At 48.4% G+C, this 17818-nt stretch overlaps 1 protein-coding gene across 2 annotated transcripts in view; it reads right to left on the bottom strand.

The window, feature by feature from the left end:
* The window catches only part of WDR47 (WD repeat domain 47), an 84804-nt gene extending 67355 nt beyond the window's left edge, over nt 1-17449 (bottom strand). The window contains exon 1 of one of the 2 annotated variants that reach the window (XM_073582850.1): nt 17081-17449. The gene's annotated coding sequence lies outside the window, so the exon portion shown is untranslated. The remainder of the gene's footprint in view (nt 1-17080) is intronic. The other variant, XM_073582851.1, reaches the window with a different exon arrangement.
* Between the last annotated feature and the right edge of the window lie 369 nt (nt 17450-17818).

Here is a 17818-nt window from a genome sequence, read left to right as displayed (position 1 = left end):
TCTTACATAGGCACCGTTAGCTCCTACATCTTACATAGGCACCGTTAGCTCCTACATCGGCACAGTTAGCTCCTACATCTTAATTACATAGGTATCGTTAGCTCCTACATCTTACATAGGCACAGGTAGCTCCTACATCTTACATAGGCACAGGTAGCTCCTACATCTTACATAGGCACAGGTAGCTCCTACATCTTACATAGACACAGGTAGCTCCTACATCTTAATTACATAGGTATCGTTAGCTCCTACATCTTACATAAGCACAGTTAGCTCCTACATCTTACCTAGGCACTGTTAGATCCTACATCTTACCTAGGCACAGTTAGCTCCTACATCTTACATAGGCACCGGTAGCTCCTACATCTTAATTACACAGGCATTGTTAGCTCCTCAATCTAGAAGCCAATTGGGATTTTTTTTATCACCAAAATAGGCTACTAAACCGTGGACTGACTGATCTCAGCACTTGACTTTCCCTGCAGACTAACAAACTGAAGGATTTACAGAAAATGATGTCCTGTGTGTTCTGGCTACCTGCAGCCACCACTAGAGGGCGCACAGCTGCTTACTGCTATGTATGGGATTGAATAATACCATGGTATTCAGTTAGCTCCCTCTAGCGGCAGCGGCAGGCGGAGTGCTGCCGAGTAAATCTATGCAGCATGAATCTGGGCTACAAAGTGATGGGCTGCAGCGGACCTTGTCACTTTTGGAGGAAGCACAGGCTAGTGTGAAGCGGTAGGATCGCACTCAGGGGGAGTGCTGGTAAGGAGATTATTGCTTATTTTTAGTTTTAACTCATTTTGGTCCTTTTGTAAAAAAAAAGAAATAAATAAAAATCTTTACTTAGAATAACCTCAAAAACATAGGTGCAATTGATATTTTTAGAAAAACACCATGAACTTGGTTACATTAAAAAAAAAAAATAAAATAAAAAGTCAAGAGGATGACAAACAGAAATGGAGCAATGTTTTTCTTTTCAAGGTGTTGAACTGAGGAAAAAAAAAAAAAAAATGTAATCTTCCACAGACAGCTCTCGTCTAGGCATGGGCAGTGTCCGCGCTTTCTATGCAGCTGAACGCTCCGGTCTCGAGTTGAGGTGCGAGACTTGTCCAAGTTTCTCGCAAGTGTGATCCCGGCCTAATGTTTAATTTTACAAAGCATAAAAAATGTCCACATGTTGTGATCACAGGGGTTTAGGATGAAGCCTTTAGTCCTGATCCATATCCTCACAGCTATATAGCAGCGGAAGCTTTGTTCTCCTGATACACAGTCCAAACATGACTTGTACCTGCCGCTGCCAGTAGAGGGAGCACACATGTACACTATACTAATAACGTAAGTGCTTAGCTCCTATGCTCCCTCTAGTGACAGATTTAAAATATGTGACATCCCCCAATTAAAGGGGTTATCAGGATCAAATCGATAAGCCTGCAGTCGTCACTGCAGAATTCTGAATCCCCCAGTGCACGTACAGTATACACAAGCGTATGGGAGCAAGGCTGCGCCCACTGGACGGCCTCTGGATGGGAGTATGTGCAACTCAAACACTGGCTCAGAAACCCTCAGAACACACAGTGCATGGGCTGGAGGGCCTCATAAGTCTGCAGTCACACAGTGCATGTGCTGGAGGGCCTCATAAGTCTGCAGTCACACAGTGCATGTGCTGGAGGGCCTCATAAGTCTGCAGTCACACAGTGACTGCAGACTTATCAATTTGGAAAACCTCTTTAATAACCGGATCTTTGGCTTTTGAGTGAAATTTATGGAAAACTTAAAAGGTTAACACTATAGAAAGTCGGGCATTTAAGTAGAAGCAAAAATGGAGATTTCCTCATCTCAAACAATTCACTGCAACAAAAGCCAACAACAGTGCTGGGTACACCCCCCAAATGTCCTAATAACTTGTGATGAGGCTTTGAGCATCAATTTCAGCGGACAAGGACGTCTCATGAGGATCACAGGTGTAGTTATTGTCTGCTGACGCATGGCATCTCAATCTTCTTGAAGGGCGGCCCTCAGGTCATTGAGGTTCTGCGGTACAGAGTTACGTTCCTCTACATGGCGACTCGGCTGATCTCATAGATTTTCTATGGGAATTAGTTCTGGAGAAAGTGAAGGCCGCTCCATTTGAGGTACCCCAGTCTCCAGCAGCCATTCCCTAATGATGTGACCTCGATAAGCTGGAGCATTGTCATCCATGAAGATGAAGTTAGGCCTACGTTGTTCATGCAGAGGCACAATGACTGGATTACTGATGGTACTCTAGTAAGGGCTTGTCGCTGTACCATTCACAACATGTAGGGCAGTTCTGTATTGACTAGACAAAACTGCCCATACTGCAACACCACCAAAGGCTCATCTGGTGACAACAGTGGCTGATGCCCTCCTTGACGTCTCCAACATCATTGGCAGCCAGCATTTCTGCTCAGCGTGCATCGACTTTCATCAGCGAACAGCACTGAGGCCCACTGGTCCCTCATCCAGTGTAGATGTCCCTGGCCCATGCGATACAATAATGCCTGTGTCTGGTGGCGTGGTCAGGTACCAAAGCATCTACACTGATGTAAGTGGCTTTGAATGGTCTGACGTGATACTTGGGCGCCTCTCACATCTTTTTAATGTGCCCAGAGTTGTGTGACATTCATCATCCAGATGTGAAAAGCATGGTTCGTAATGAAGTGGTCGGTCATCAGTGTGGGATGTGGCAGAGGACTTCCACTTCTCCACCTCTCTGTGACTCTTCTAGTCTCTCTGTGGCAACCTGTTGATGACTGTGTCTCTCTAGGCTCAGTGGCCTCTTCCGTCTGAGATCATCCTGCTTGAAGCCTCACAATGGTGAGTACTGGTGATCAATTGTTAGGAGTCATCATGGTCTCATGATGTCAGAATGTGAACAGTAAGATGTGGACGACTGTTTAAAACTAATTCTAATTTGACTCTGAAATTTACTGGGCGATTCATGGATCAAACACCTGTTGTGAATTTTGCCATTAAGCTCCTTGTTAGAGAACAGCAAGTTGTGCAAAAAGTACTGAAACAATGAACAGTTGGACATGGGCATCCAGAAGTTTAGAGACGGTCACATTAACTTCTCCTGAAATTTTGTCCGAAAGACAAATATCTCTAACTGTACACACCTTCTCACCTCCTTGGTTTTCATATATTGCCACCCTTCCCTGGATCTATGAAGCCAGACCTGTCAAAGAAGATGGAGGTGGAGATAGAAGGAAAACAGGCAGATGGGAAGGTGTGTATAAATGCTTGGCTCCGCCATTACTGAAAAGTCTGTGCTGACGGAGTTGCTGTAAGTTCTGTGTACTGGGTGTTGTGTCCACACGTGTTGCTATGTGACACATTGTGAGAGGTGATGCTGCCGTACTCAGCTTAGTGCCATGATGGCCAGTTATCCCAGCAACAGCAGAACAATGGCGGCTGGAAAGCAAGGAAGCCGCGGCTCCACTGATAGGGTACCGTCACACTTGGCGACGCACCAGCGATCCCGACAACGATATGACCTAGTAGGGATCGCTGGTGCATCGCTACGTGGTCGCTGGTGAGATGTCAAACAGGCAGATCTCACCAGCGACGCAGCAACAATACGGAATGATACAACGGTCGTTGGGACCCTGTCTCTCACACCTGTAGTATTGAGGTCGTTCGTCGTTGTCCCTGTCAAACACAGCGATGCATGCTAGCCAGCAGGACACCAGCGATCAAAAAATGGCCCAGGATATTCGAGCACGATCAGCGACATCACAGCAGGGACCCAATCGTCGCTATGGGTCACACGTAGCGAGATCGCTGTTGTGTTACAAAATTGGTGACGCAACAGCGATCTCGCTATGTGAGACGGGGGCTATAATGGAAGCATACAAGATCTAGGACAGAATGATCCCAGCGAGATAATAGATGGCAGGAGCTTTCCACGTAGCCACGTTTAGCCCCACAGCAATGCCTGCGTCTAATGGAGAGAAGCAGCTTCCGTGCCGGACAAACCTCTCACAGGGGAGGTACCGCTATGGGGGGGAGGGGGGGACGGGACAAAATGATGAACATCTACTGGAAGGTAAAATCCATGCCCAAGTGCAGAGGAAATCCACAGCGCGACTCACACAGAACATTCATCTAATTCTGCAGTGTCCTCAAAATGTTAAAGGACTTTTTCACTTTCAGAAAAGTGGATCACAAACACTCTAAGATAACAAACAGTGCAAGAGCTCGCCCTTCTGTGCTTCGGAAGCACCGCTCAGGTCTTAGGGTTTTCGCTGCAGCAGAGTCATCAGTGTGCATCATTGCTACAGCCAATCACTGAGCTCAGTGGCTCTGCCACCTACCACAGGTAGCTCAGTGATTGGCTGCAGCGGTGAGGTCATGTCAGCAGCACACATCACCACTGCAGCCAATCACTGAGCTCAGCAGCTCTGCCACCTACCCCAGGGAGCTCATTGATTGGCTACATCGGTGATGCCACCCCTGTGCCTTCTTGTCATAGGAAGAATAAAGGTAATCTCCTCAACTAAGAGGGTGCCTCCTTAGATTAAGGCCATGTTCCTGTGCAGTATAAGGCTATGTGCACACGCTGCGGTTTTTGCTGTGGTTCTGCTGCAGTTTTGACCGCAGCAGAACTGCAGCAGTTCTGCAGACAGTGTACAGTAGCATGTTATCCTATGGGATTAACATTCTGCTTTGCACATGCTGAGGATTTTTACCTGCGGAAAAGCTGCGGGTTTTTTTCCGCAGCATGTCAATTGTTTCTGCGGATTCTGCTGCGGTTTGCCACCTATTCCATTGTCCAGGTGGCAAACCACAGGGCAAAACCGCAGGTCATTTTACCTGCGGTTCCGCAGATATGAATCCGCAGACGAATCTGCAGTGTGTGCACATAGCCTAAGGGCACAACGATCCCGACAACGATATGGATCGCTGGTGCATCGCTAAGTGGTCGCTAGTGAGCTGTGTGTAACGGGGGCTTTAAACACTACTCCCCCCCACTTTTTTGGTTGCAGAAAATCAGCTACATTGAAGGGCTTGTTCACATCAGCACTTTTCAATAGCAGCAAAACAAATTACATTTCTATAATCTCATTACACAGTGCATTTTTTTCCTTTCAGAGTTTTTTTGGTTTTTAAACTGCAACATGTTAATTTTTTGTGTTTTTGCTGAATATTTTTGCCCACTCAATGGCAAAAAGCAAATCATGAAACATGGGGAAAAAAAACAAAAACACTTTTTCTTGTCAATGCTACATTTTTCATACATTAAAAAATACTGCAAAAAAAGGACTGCGTGAACATGTACCCTAACAGTTCATACAAGTTGGATGTGACGCCATGAAACTCATGGCCACTGGGCAGTTACTATTGGGAGCGCTGCCCTAAAGGAGTTTTCAGGATTTATGTACAGTAAATTAAACCCCATAATTTCATAGTGAAAGGTCCGGCAGCTTTAAAGGAAACCCGTCATGCCCCCAAACGTTATGAATCTGCAGGTTAATAGCGTTACTATGATGTCCGGCCACATTACTGAAAGCTCAGCTAATGGGAGGAAGTTAACTTTACTCCTCCCAGGAGCCGCCGGCTTTCAGTCACCGCTCAGTGCACAGTAAGTGGCGGCTGTGACCACGCTCCAGCACTATGACTGACAGCTCGCACTACAGCATATCTGTGCACAGAAAGCTGTCAAAGTGCCGGCGAGACGTTACAGCCGCTGCTCACCGTGTGCTGATGTGACTGTAGCATCTCTACAGCGTCTATGACTGAAAGCAGCGGTTCCCAGGAGGAAATAAGATCATTTGCACCCGGTAACCGCACAGCATTTTATCACTATTAACCCCATACCTTTAGGCTGTGTTCCCACAATGAGCTTTTGATGTTGAAGATTTTCTGTCCCCATTAAGTAAAATAAGTTACTTGCATTTTTTTTTCAAAAACATGCAGCATGAAAATGACACCAAAATCTCATTGTGGGAATGGAGCCTCAGGCCATGTTCACACGTTGCGTTTTTGCCGTTTTCTTGGCAAATTAAAAGCTGCTTGTTATAGTACCAGCAAAAGCTATGAGGTTTCAGAAATCTCATGCACACACATTGGGTTTTTTCTTGACTGAATTGGAAAACTGCTTTTTTTTTTTTTTTTAAACCGGAGAATGTCACTTCTGATGTAGAAGGGTAGACGGGGCTGACAGAGCTGCTGAGCGTTGGGTCCGGAACTGCTGGGGCCGAACCTCCTGTTCCTGAGGGAAACGAGACTGCAGCCGGAGCGAGCCAGTAACCAGGGTGACAAGGGCGTGGCCAGTCAGTGTGAGGTAAAATGGGTCGCATGGCCAGGGAAACGATCTTCCCGCCAGAACGCTGATGAGGTACAAACCGCAAACGCTGAGAGGGGAGCGACAGGCCGCGGCGTGAAGAGAAAGGGCGGCATAGAGAGGGACTCCCCAAAACCGGCGGGTACGCAGGGAAGCGTGCGACCAACGGAGCTGACATCCAGAGAGCCGCACATCGGGCAGAGCATTGCAGCACAGCCCTTCAGGTGATGGCGGCAGCTCAAAGAGACACATGCCGAGACGCTCAGTCTCCGCAAGGTAAATAACCCGGTCTATGTATGCGATGCGGTGATAACGCATGTGTTCAATGAGCACATCCGGAATCACCGTGCGCACAGAAGGGGGCGGGGCTTTGGGTGGAGTGGGCTTTCCGCTCCGTCCAAAGCGCAGGCAATGCACTGAGTGGAAACATACTCTTAGGCTATGTGCACACATAGTTTTTTGGGTGTGCGGATTTTGGAGAGAAAACCGCAGGACAAAAGTCCTGCGGTTTATCTGCGGTTTTGCCCTGCGGTTTTACACCTCATAATGGATGAGGTGTAAAACTGCAGCGTTTCTGCACCAAACAATTGACATGCTGCGGTTTGTAAACCGCAGCAAAACCGCGCGGAAAAATCCACAGCATGTGCACAGCTTTTTTTTTTTCCCATTGGAAATAAAGGTACTGTACAATGCAGCAGAATCTACTGCGTTTCTGCAGAGCCAAAACCGCTGCAGAAGCGCAGCAGATTTCACTACGTGTGCACATACCCTTAGGCTTTTGAATGTTAAAACCATGCTGGGACAACCCCTTTAATGTGTGAGTGGTGGGGATCCAACATCCAGGACCCCTGCCAATCAGCATCATGGTGCATACAAGTCTGGCTGCGTCCTGCATCTGATAACCCAGAGTCCCTGCCGACAATCCATCATGAGGCCGCGCCAGGACGGCTTTACCAGGTGAAGAGGATTTCCGTGTTCATTTTCCACATTTCTTGCCATCAGATCTTTTATTTAATTCCTGAAAACCCCTCTGGTCTTTGGTAATGGACAGTAACGAGTAATCGCCCCCACTAACGAGAAGCATTCTGAGCCGCCCCATTCCTCCTGATATGACTGCGCCCCCATCAGCTCTCCTAGTCTCACTCATGGGTGGTCTCCTGCTCGGTTTCCAGCACATACCCTGTAGGCGGCCGGTATGCTCTTCTGCCCCTTCCCCATAACCTGTGATAGCTGCTGCCACCAGAGAGCAGCTGGGCTTCGCGTTCATGCCCAGGGCACAGATCTGAGCGGCTGCCCGCTCAATGGCACAGGGGGGCTCATTTGCACATCGTACCATGAATAATTGAACAGTCTGGCTCTCCCATCTGGATAGGAAGCCCCTTCCCAATACTCTGGGTGTGAAATAATTAAAAGTCAATACGAGAGCAGCTCTGAAATGAGCCACAAGCAACAAAGGAAATGACATTCTGTCTGTATGGTTTCCAGGCCAAAGACACAAGGGCGGTGGGATCGCTCTCCCAGCTGCTGCTCCCCCACTAATCCCACTGTGACGGTGTGATCACTATCTGGCAGGCAGGTCTCCCACCCCACCGATCACATTAACAACAGCAGCTCATTATTTGGCAGCGGGGTCACTCCCTGATGGGCAACAGGGAAATGGAGCAGCAAAAAGGGGCAAAGATAAAGATGTGAGATTCCAGGAGAAGCCACAACCTGTCTACACGGCACAGAAGAGATCATGTGGCGAAGGGGCAGCGGCACAGAGGCATCACCACTAATGGGCACAGAGGGGGGGGGTCATCACAGTGCAGTGGCATCACCACTAATGGGCACAGAGGAGGTCATCTCATCATACTGGCATCATCACTAATGGGCACAGAGGGGGTCATCTCATCACAGCGGCATCACCACTAATGGACACAGAGGGGGTCATCTCATCATACTGGCATCATCACTAATGGGCACAGAGGGGGGTCATCTCATCACACCAGCCTCATCACTAATAGGCACAGAGGGGGTCACCTCATCACAGCGGCATCACCACTAATGGGCACAGAGGGGGTCATCACACCGGCATCATCACTAATGGGCACAGAGGCGGCCATCTCATCACACCGGCATCATCACTAATGGGCACAGAGGGGGGGGTCATCTCATCACACCGGCATCATCACTAATGGGCACAGAGGGGGGGGTCATCTCATCACACCGGCATCACCACAAATGGGTACAGAGGGGGTCATCTCATCACAGCGGCATCACCACAAATGGGCACAGAGGGGGTCATCTCATCACAGCGGCATCACCACAAATGGGCACAGAGGGGGTCATCTCATCAGAACGGCATCATCACTAATGGGCACAGAGGGGGTCATCTCATCACATGGGCATCACCACTAATGGGCACAGAGGGGGTCATCTCATCACACGGGCATCACCACTAATGGGCACAGCCAAAAGTCAGAGGTCAATGGTTAATAACGTGTACCAGGTTATATATGGGCAGTCACTAGTGTTGAGCATTCCGATACCGCAAGTATCGGGTATCGGCCGATACTTGCTGTATCGGAATTCCGATACCGACATCCGATATTTTTTCAATATCGGATGTCGGTATCGGAATCGGAAGTTCAAAGTTGATTGACAGCCTGACGTCATCATGATGCGCGGTGTGCGCGCATCATGATGCGCCGTCATTTCGGGCCTTCCGGGGGTCTCTGCCGGCCTGCCGGGGGGCTGTGCAGGCTCCGGTGGTCTGTGCCGGCCTGCCGGGGGGCTGTGCAGGCTCCGGTGGTCTGTGCCGGCCTGCCGGGGGGCTGTGCCGGCCTGCCGGTGGTCTGTGCAGGCTCCGGGGGGCTGTGCCGGCCTGCCGGTGGTCTGTGCAGGCTCCGGGGGGCTGTGCCGGCCTGCCGGGGGGCTGTGCCGGCCTGCCGGTGGTCTGTGCAGGCTTCGGGGGTCTGTGCAGGCATCGTCCGATGGGACTACAAGTCCCATCGGGCGATGCCTGCTACCATGACAGTGATTGACACATTAGCCAATGATGGGACAGTAGTAGTCCTATCATCCGGCTAATGTGTTGAATGTAAAAAAAAATAAAAAATAAAAATTACATGCTACATACATACAACATGCATACTACATGTAACATACATACTACATATATACTACATGCAACATGCATGCTACATACATACTACATATATACTACATGCATGCTACATACATACTACATATATACTACATGCATGCAACATGCATACTACATGTAACATACATGCTACATGCATGCTACATACATACTGCATGCTACATACATACTACATACATACTACATACATACTACATGCTACATACATACTACATACTACATGCATGCTACATACATACTACATGCATGCTACATACATACTACATGCATGCTACATACATACTACATGCATGCTACATACATACTACATGCATGCTACATACATACTACATGCATGCTACATACATACTACATGCATGCTACATACATACTACATGCATGCTACATACATACTACATACATACTACATGCATGCTACATACATACTACATATATACTACATATATACTACATGCATGCTACATACATACTACATGCTACATACATACTACATGCAATACATTCATACAATACATACATAGACATACAGTACATATAACATAGAGTAACATACTTACCAATACTTGTCACATTGTTCCCCGAAGCCATTGTCGTGTACGGAATAAATATTAACATAACAAACCACAAAAATACTCACCCATGATCCGAAGCAGTCCACGAGTGTGTCCCACGACGATCTTGGGTAGAGAACTGCAGCATCAGCTGATGCTGCCGCTCTCTACGGGCTGCAGGAATCCAATGATGGAAGGTAGGTATCCTTCCGCACTGTATTCCTCCGCCACTTAAAAAAAAAAGTCCCTAGTCTCACTTTATGCCATTGCTGCGTGGGAAATTCCCACGCAGCAATGGCATAAAGTGAGACTAGGGACTTTTTTTTTTAAGTGGCGGAGGAATACAGTGCGGAAGGATACCTACCTTCCATCATTGGATTCCTGCAGCCCGTAGAGAGCGGCAGCATCAGCTGATGCTGCAGTTCTCTACCCAAGATCGTCGTGGGACACACTCGTGGACTGCTTCGGATCATGGGTGAGTATTTTTGTGGTTTGTTATGTTAATATTTATTCCGTACACGACAATGGCTTCGGGGAACAATGTGACAAGTATTGGTAAGTATGTTACTCTATGTTATATGTACTGTATGTCTATGTATGTATTGTATGAATGTATTGTATGTAGCATGCATGTAGTATGTATGTAGCATGTAGTATGTATGTAGCATGTAGTATGTAGTATATATGTAGTATGTATGTAGCATGTAGTATGTATGTAGCATGCATGTAGTATATATGTAGTATGTATGTAGCATGTAGTATGTATGTAGCATGCATGTAGTATATATGTAGCATGCATGTAGCATGCATGTAGCATGCATGTAGCATGTATGTAGCATGCATGTAGTATGTATGTAGCATGCATGTAGTATGTATGTAGCATGCATGTAGTATGCATGTAGCATATATGTAGTATGTAGCATGCATGTAGCATGCATGTAGCATGCATGTAGCATGCATGTAGCATATGTAGCATGCATGTAGTATGTATGTAGTATGTATGTAGCATGCATGTAGTATGTATGTTACATGTAGTATATATGTAGTATGTATGTTGCATGCATGTAGTATATATGTAGTATGTATGTTGCATGCATGTAGTATATATGTAGTATGTATGTTGCATGCATGTAGTATATATGTAGTATGTATGTTGCATGCATGTAGTATATATGTAGTATGAATGTAGCATGCATGTAGTATGCATGTTGCATGTAGTATATATGTAGTATGTATGTTACATGTAGTATATATGTAGTATGCATGTTGTATGTATGTAGCATGTAATTTTTATTTTTTTTTTTATATTCAACACATTAGCCGGATGATAGGACTACTACTGTCCCATCATTGGCTAATGTGTCAATCACTGTCATGGTAGCAGGCATCGCCCGATGGGACTTGTAGTCCCATCGGACGATGCCTGCACAGCCCCCCGGAGCCTGCACAGACCACCGGCAGGCCGGCACAGACCACCGGAGCCTGCACAGCCCCCCCCCACAGGCCGTCACAGCCCCCCGGCAGGCCGGCACAGACCACCGGAGCCTGCACAGACCCCCTGGCAGGCCGGCACAGCCCCCCGGAGCCTGCACAGACCCCCTGGCAGGCCGGCACAGCCCCCGAAAGGCCCGTACAGACCCCAGAGAGGCTGTACAAGGCAAAAATAGGGTTTTTCTTATTCCGATACCGGAAGTCCCATAGACTTGAATGGGACTTCCGGTATCGGAATCGGCGATACCGATTCCTTTTTTTTTTTTTTTTTTTTTTAAAGATCGGCCGATCCATTCCGATCCGATACTTTGAAGTATCGGACGGTATCGCTCAACTCTAGCAGTCACTGATTGGCACATTAGTGTCCACAGCTCCATCATAGAAGCAGTCAGGCGTACAGATAATGGAAGTTCATGTGTGAACAGTGAATAAAGGTTGGGAGAGACCTGACAAGCTATAGAAGGAATAACATTACTACGACTGGACTAGGAGCATTGAAACGGTATTCCCACAAACAAAGCTAATTTAAAATCAATATGTCATGGAATAATAATAATTTCCACAATTTGATGTGTAATGGCTGTATCTGACGATACATGGACATAGTCTGACCATACAACAGCTCCTGAGCAGAGAAGGAAGCAGAAGAGTATACAGACATTACAGCATGGGATCACAGATGATTCTTTGAGGTAAAGCATTTCTCTGCCTGTGCTAAAATTGTTTTACCTCAAAGAAAGAATCAGCTGTGATCCAGTGCTGTCCTGTCTGTACATTTCTTTTGCTTCCCCCCTGACCAGGAGCTGTGGTATGATCAGACCATGTTCCTGTATGGTCAGACACAGCCATTACACAGTACACAGCAGGGGCACATTTATAAGATTATCTCAGCACAGGAACGTTTCATTTAAACACATCCAATTGTGGAAATTATTATTCCACGATATATTGATAAAAATTAACTTTCTTCACAGGAAAACCTCGCTAAGCACGAATGCATACTGTCCCTGTAATGGTACCAACAACTACAGTGTACCGGCCTCCGTAACTGTATATAGAGCAGTGCACCGGCCTCCGTACCTGTATACAGTGCAGTGTACCGGCCTCCGTACTGTATATAGTGCAGTGCATCGGCCTCCGTACCTGTATACTGTATACAGTGCAGTGTACCGGCCTCCGTACTGTATATAGTGCAGTGCACCGGCCTCCGTACCTGTATACTGTATACAGTGCAGTGCACCGGCCTCCGTACTGTATATAGTGCAATGCACCGGCCTCCATACCTGTATATAGTGCAATGCAGAGGCCTCCATACCTGTATACTGTATATAGTGCAGTGCACCGGCCTCCATACCTGTATACTGTGCAGTGCACCGGCCTCCGTGCCTGTATACTGTGCACCGGCCTCCGTACCTGTATACTGTGCACCGGCCTCCGTACCTGTATACTGTGTACAGTGCAGTGCACCGGCCTCCGTACCTGTATACTGTGTACAGTGCAGTGCACCGGCCTCCGTGCCTGTATACTGTGCACCAGCCTCCGTGCCTGTATACTGTGCACCGGCCTCCGTACCTGTATACTGTGTACAGTGCAGTGCACCGGCCTCCGTACCTGTATACTGTGTACAGTGCAGTGCACCGGCCTCCGTACCTGTATACTGTGTACAGTGCAGTGCACCGGCCTCCGTACCTGTATACTGTGTACAGTGCAGTGCACCGGCCTCCGTACCTGTATACTGTATACAGTGCACCGGCCTCCGTACCTGTATACTGTATACAGTGCACCGGCCTCCGTACCTGTATACAGTGCACCGGCCTCCGTACCTGTATACAGTGCACCGGCCTCCGTACCTGTATACAGTGCACCGGCCTCCGTACCTGTATACAGTGCACCGGCCTCCGTACCTGTATACAGTGCACCGGCCTCCGTACCTGTATACAGTGCACCGGCCTCCGTACCTGTATACAGTGCACCGGCCTCCGTACCTGTATACTGTATACAGTGCACCGCACCGGCCTCCGTACCTGTATACTCTATACAGTGCACCGGCCTCCGTACCTGTATACTGTATACAGTGCAGTGCACCGGCCTCCGTACCTGTATACTGTATACAGTGCAGTGCACCGGCCTCCGTACCTGTATACTGTATACAGTGCACCGGCCTCCGTACCTGTATACTGTATACAGTGCACCGGCCTCCGTACCTGTATACTGTATACAGTGCACCGGCCTCCGTACCTGTATACTGTATACAGTGCACCGGCCTCCGTACCTGTATACTGTATACAGTGCACCGGCCTCCGTACCTGTATACTGTATACAGTGCACCGGCCTCCGTACCTGTATACTGTATACAGTGCACCGGCCTCCGTACCTGTATACTGTATACAGTGCACCGGCCTCCGTACCTGTATACTGTATACAGTGCACCGGCCTCCGTACCTGTATACTGTATACAGTGCACCGGCCTCCGTACCTGTATACTGTATACAGTGCACCGGCCTCCGTACCTGTATACTGTATACAGTGCACCGGCCTCCGTACCTGTATACTGTATACAGTGCACCGGCCTCCGTACCTGTATACTGTATACAGTGCACCGGCCTCCGTACCTGTATACTGTATACAGTGCACCGGCCTCCGTACCTGTATACTGTATACAGTGCAGTGCACCGACCTCCGTACTTGTATACTGTATACAGTGCACCGGCCTCCGTACCTGTATACTGTATACAGTGCAGTGCACCGGCCTCCGTACCTGTATACTGTATACAGTGCAGTGCACCGGTCTCCGTACCTGTATACTGTGTACAGTGCAGTGTACCGGCCTCCGTACCTGTATACTGTATATAGTGCAGTGCACCGGCCTCCGTACCTGTATACGGTGTACAGTGCAGTGTACCGGCCTCCATACTGTATATGTGACACCCCAGAGTCTGGTTGTCACAGTGACATTGCCTCCCTCTGAGAGGTGAAGTCATGCTTGGAGGCAGAAAGGGACCCCCATGCCAGGTAACAGATTAAATCACAATTCCTGCTGCAGGTCAGAAAAGGGAGTTGCCTTATAAATTCTGGCCAGCAGAGGGGGTTGGTGAGACATCTAGAAGTGAGCTGAGGAAGTTGTCATGGAAACGAGAGCAGCTGTGAGCTGAGAGAAAATGACAAGACAGTTAAACATGAGGTAAAGAGATTTTTCTGGAAGATCCAGTCAGTTCAAGGAGAGAGCTGATCTGTGAAGAGGGAACGGACACGAGCAGAGACGGAGAGGCTCTGGGGAAGTTAAAAAACTGCATATAGCAGACCCCAGGGCGAAGCGCTAATAGAAAGAAAAGGGACGTCAGAGTCCTTGGTGGTCAGGAGCTGTATGTCCTGATCACCGAATCTGAAAGTACAGGGGATTGTAAGTTCCTGTGCGACATTGAACACCTGAGGGCACGGCAGCAGATAAGGAGCCCGGGGCTGACAATGAAAAGGACGGTACCCGTGGAATAGGCTCACGCTGACAGCCGGTTAGGTTAGTGAAATAATCACGCAATTGAGGGTCGCAGCATAGTTATATACAGCGGAGACCCACATACAACGCGCAGAAGCAAAAGGGGGGGGGGGGGGGGACGAATCCAAGAACACAACTAAAGGTCAAATATAAAACAAGGGTACCCTGCGGCCTCTATCTACCTTCCAGTTCAGGTATTATGCATTGCGTGTTTATTCAAATTTGCACTTCTTACTCTGCCTGGATATGGTGCTATCTAGTTTGATCATACTGGTACATTAATGGTATCATATATATTAATTATAGACCTGTCTTTAGATATATGCTTATTATATACTCCATTGTACTATTATGGGTAGTTTTGGCCTACAGGGTATCAGTGTCCATTTTCGCTGATTATGTTTTTATAGTACACTCTATTTGTACCTTGCCTTCCACGCTAATAAAGCAATTTTATATTTGTCCTTTAGTTGTGTTTTTGGATTCGTCCTCCCCCCTTTTGTTTATGCTTGTCTTTGCAACTGGTCATACATAGTCCTTGGATGTGCATGCTGGTGGTTAATTATATAATATTACACTGGATATTTTCATTAGAATTCCCCAGATGTCCTACACACCAGGTTCTACTACCTTCCTTATTTACAAAGCGCAGAAGGAAGGTCCTAAATCCCCACCTGGCAAGGTGGATCCCCTGAATGCTTCCAGGCGAGCCGGACTCATACCATCACCTGTATGTGGTACTCCGGACTGCAACCTATTACCAGTAAAAGGTAAAGAAACCACCTCTCTGTGTCCTCCTCTCATTTCTCTGCACCCCAACGTTCACAGCCATCCTAACTATTAATCAAACATCTTTACTCTGGGACTATTGCTCTACCTGTGGAGAGCTATTTTCACCTCCGCTGCGACACACCAACAGTCTCAGGGGAACAACACCGCAGCGCTGGTCACCTCTGACTTGAATACCACAGGTGGCGTCACGTATTTAACCATCTATAAACTTTTATCTTCATTTTTACCACATCTAACAACATCACAAACAACTTTTCCCCTTTCATCATTTTATTTAATGGACGCCCCAGGGCCACGGACCGGGTCGCAGCCACCGTGACACCGTCCCCCGTTGAAGTCAACGGACCCGGTACCGAGTACCCCACGGTCCTGCACCGTCCAGGCGCTCCATATATGGTGCAGTGCACCGGCCTCCGTACCTGTATACTGTATACAGTGCACCGGCCTCCGTAACTGTATACAGTGCACCGGCCTCCGTAACTGTATACAGTGCACCGGCCTCCGTAACTGTATACAGTGCACCGGCCTCCGTAACTGTATACAGTGCACCGGCCTCCGTAACTGTATACAGTGCACCGGCCTCCGTAACTGTATACAGTGCACCGGCCTCCGTAACTGTATACTGTATACAGTGCAGAGATCACAGACTTCAGAGTCTGATTTCACAAATATCAGCAGAGAATACACCAATGTGATCTCACATAGATCCATAGCACAGTGGCAGATCACACTCTACCAATGTGATCTGACAGATCAGCAGACCTCATATCTGTGACGCATCGGCGGACAATACACTTCACCAATGTGATCTCCTCACAGATCTACTGCATATCACCAGATCACAGAGCTCACCAGTGATCTCACATAGATCTATAGCAGATCAGGACACCATGGACCTGATATATTTCTCTAACACATCAGCAGATTACACATTGTCAATGAGATCTCACATAGATTCCTGACAGATCAGCCGATCACCAGCTTCACCCATGGGATCTCCTCACACAGGAGGGTGACATAACCATGGACAATCACCAATGTGATCTCCCGATATAGATCTCTTGCTTATTAACAGATCACACACCCTGAGTGATGTGACAGCTCAGCAGCCCACAGACCTGCGCATTGTGATCCCACAGAACCGGGACTTGTCAGCCGATCCCTCTTGCGATCTCCCCCGGACACACCCGGAGTGTGCCGGCAGGATGATGGCAGACAGACGCCGGCACATGACACAGCGATGGAGCACAGTGATGGGATGCCATGGACGCAGCCTCCCTCCCTTCCCCTGGTACCTGGTGTTCCCGTCTCCCGGGCCGGTGTCCCAGAGTCCCGGCCGGCTGTGTCGCCTGTGAGCCCCGTTAGTCCCTGTGTCAGTCCCAGCTCCGGTGCAGGAGGCGTTCCCGCTGTTGCACGGTGCCCGGGCCGCACCACCTCTGCGTCTCTCTCTTTTCTCTGCGGTTGTCAAGCGGATCCGCCGGTAACCAATCACAAGCCGCAATGTGAGGACCCCGGGCAGGGCTGTCCGCAGCTCCGCCGGAGACTCACATGTGTCGTTCCTGAATGATCGGAGACGAAGAGCCGGCTCTTTGATGTGAGTGACAGGGGCCGCTCACTACTGGGGGCTGACCAAGATTTTTAGCGTCTTCCCTCCTGACTGGAGACGGGGCGGAGACTCGGAGCGGCGTGTACAAGGGGGGAATGGTGGGCAATGCTCTGCTCTGACTGGGCTCCTCCCACATGACACATACATTACTGTGATTGACTGCTCAGTGCGGTGAGTGCAGGCACACAGACTGGGCAGTGGTGGGTGTCCGGCAGCTGCAGGGTGAGCGCAGGCTCTGAGGGCAGTGACAGGAGGAGGATTTCTACCTCTCATTCATTTCTGTAGTTACCGCTGCTCTACAGAGGAAAGCAATAATAGAAATCCGGGGCAGAAAACTGCGGACACATCCGGGTATATATAAAATAACAGTAACGCTACTTTCACATTTGGGCTTTATTTGTGCAGCGCTTCATGCGCAAATGAAACG

Source organism: Dendrobates tinctorius, unplaced genomic scaffold (assembly GCF_039654945.1).
Source record: "Dendrobates tinctorius isolate UK_male_01 unplaced genomic scaffold, ASM3965494v1 ptg000074l, whole genome shotgun sequence".
In the NCBI taxonomy this organism is placed as follows: Eukaryota; Metazoa; Chordata; class Amphibia; order Anura; family Dendrobatidae; genus Dendrobates; species Dendrobates tinctorius.
The sequence above is the reverse complement of the archived record's forward strand: the minus strand, read 5'-3'. Positions and strand labels throughout refer to the sequence as shown.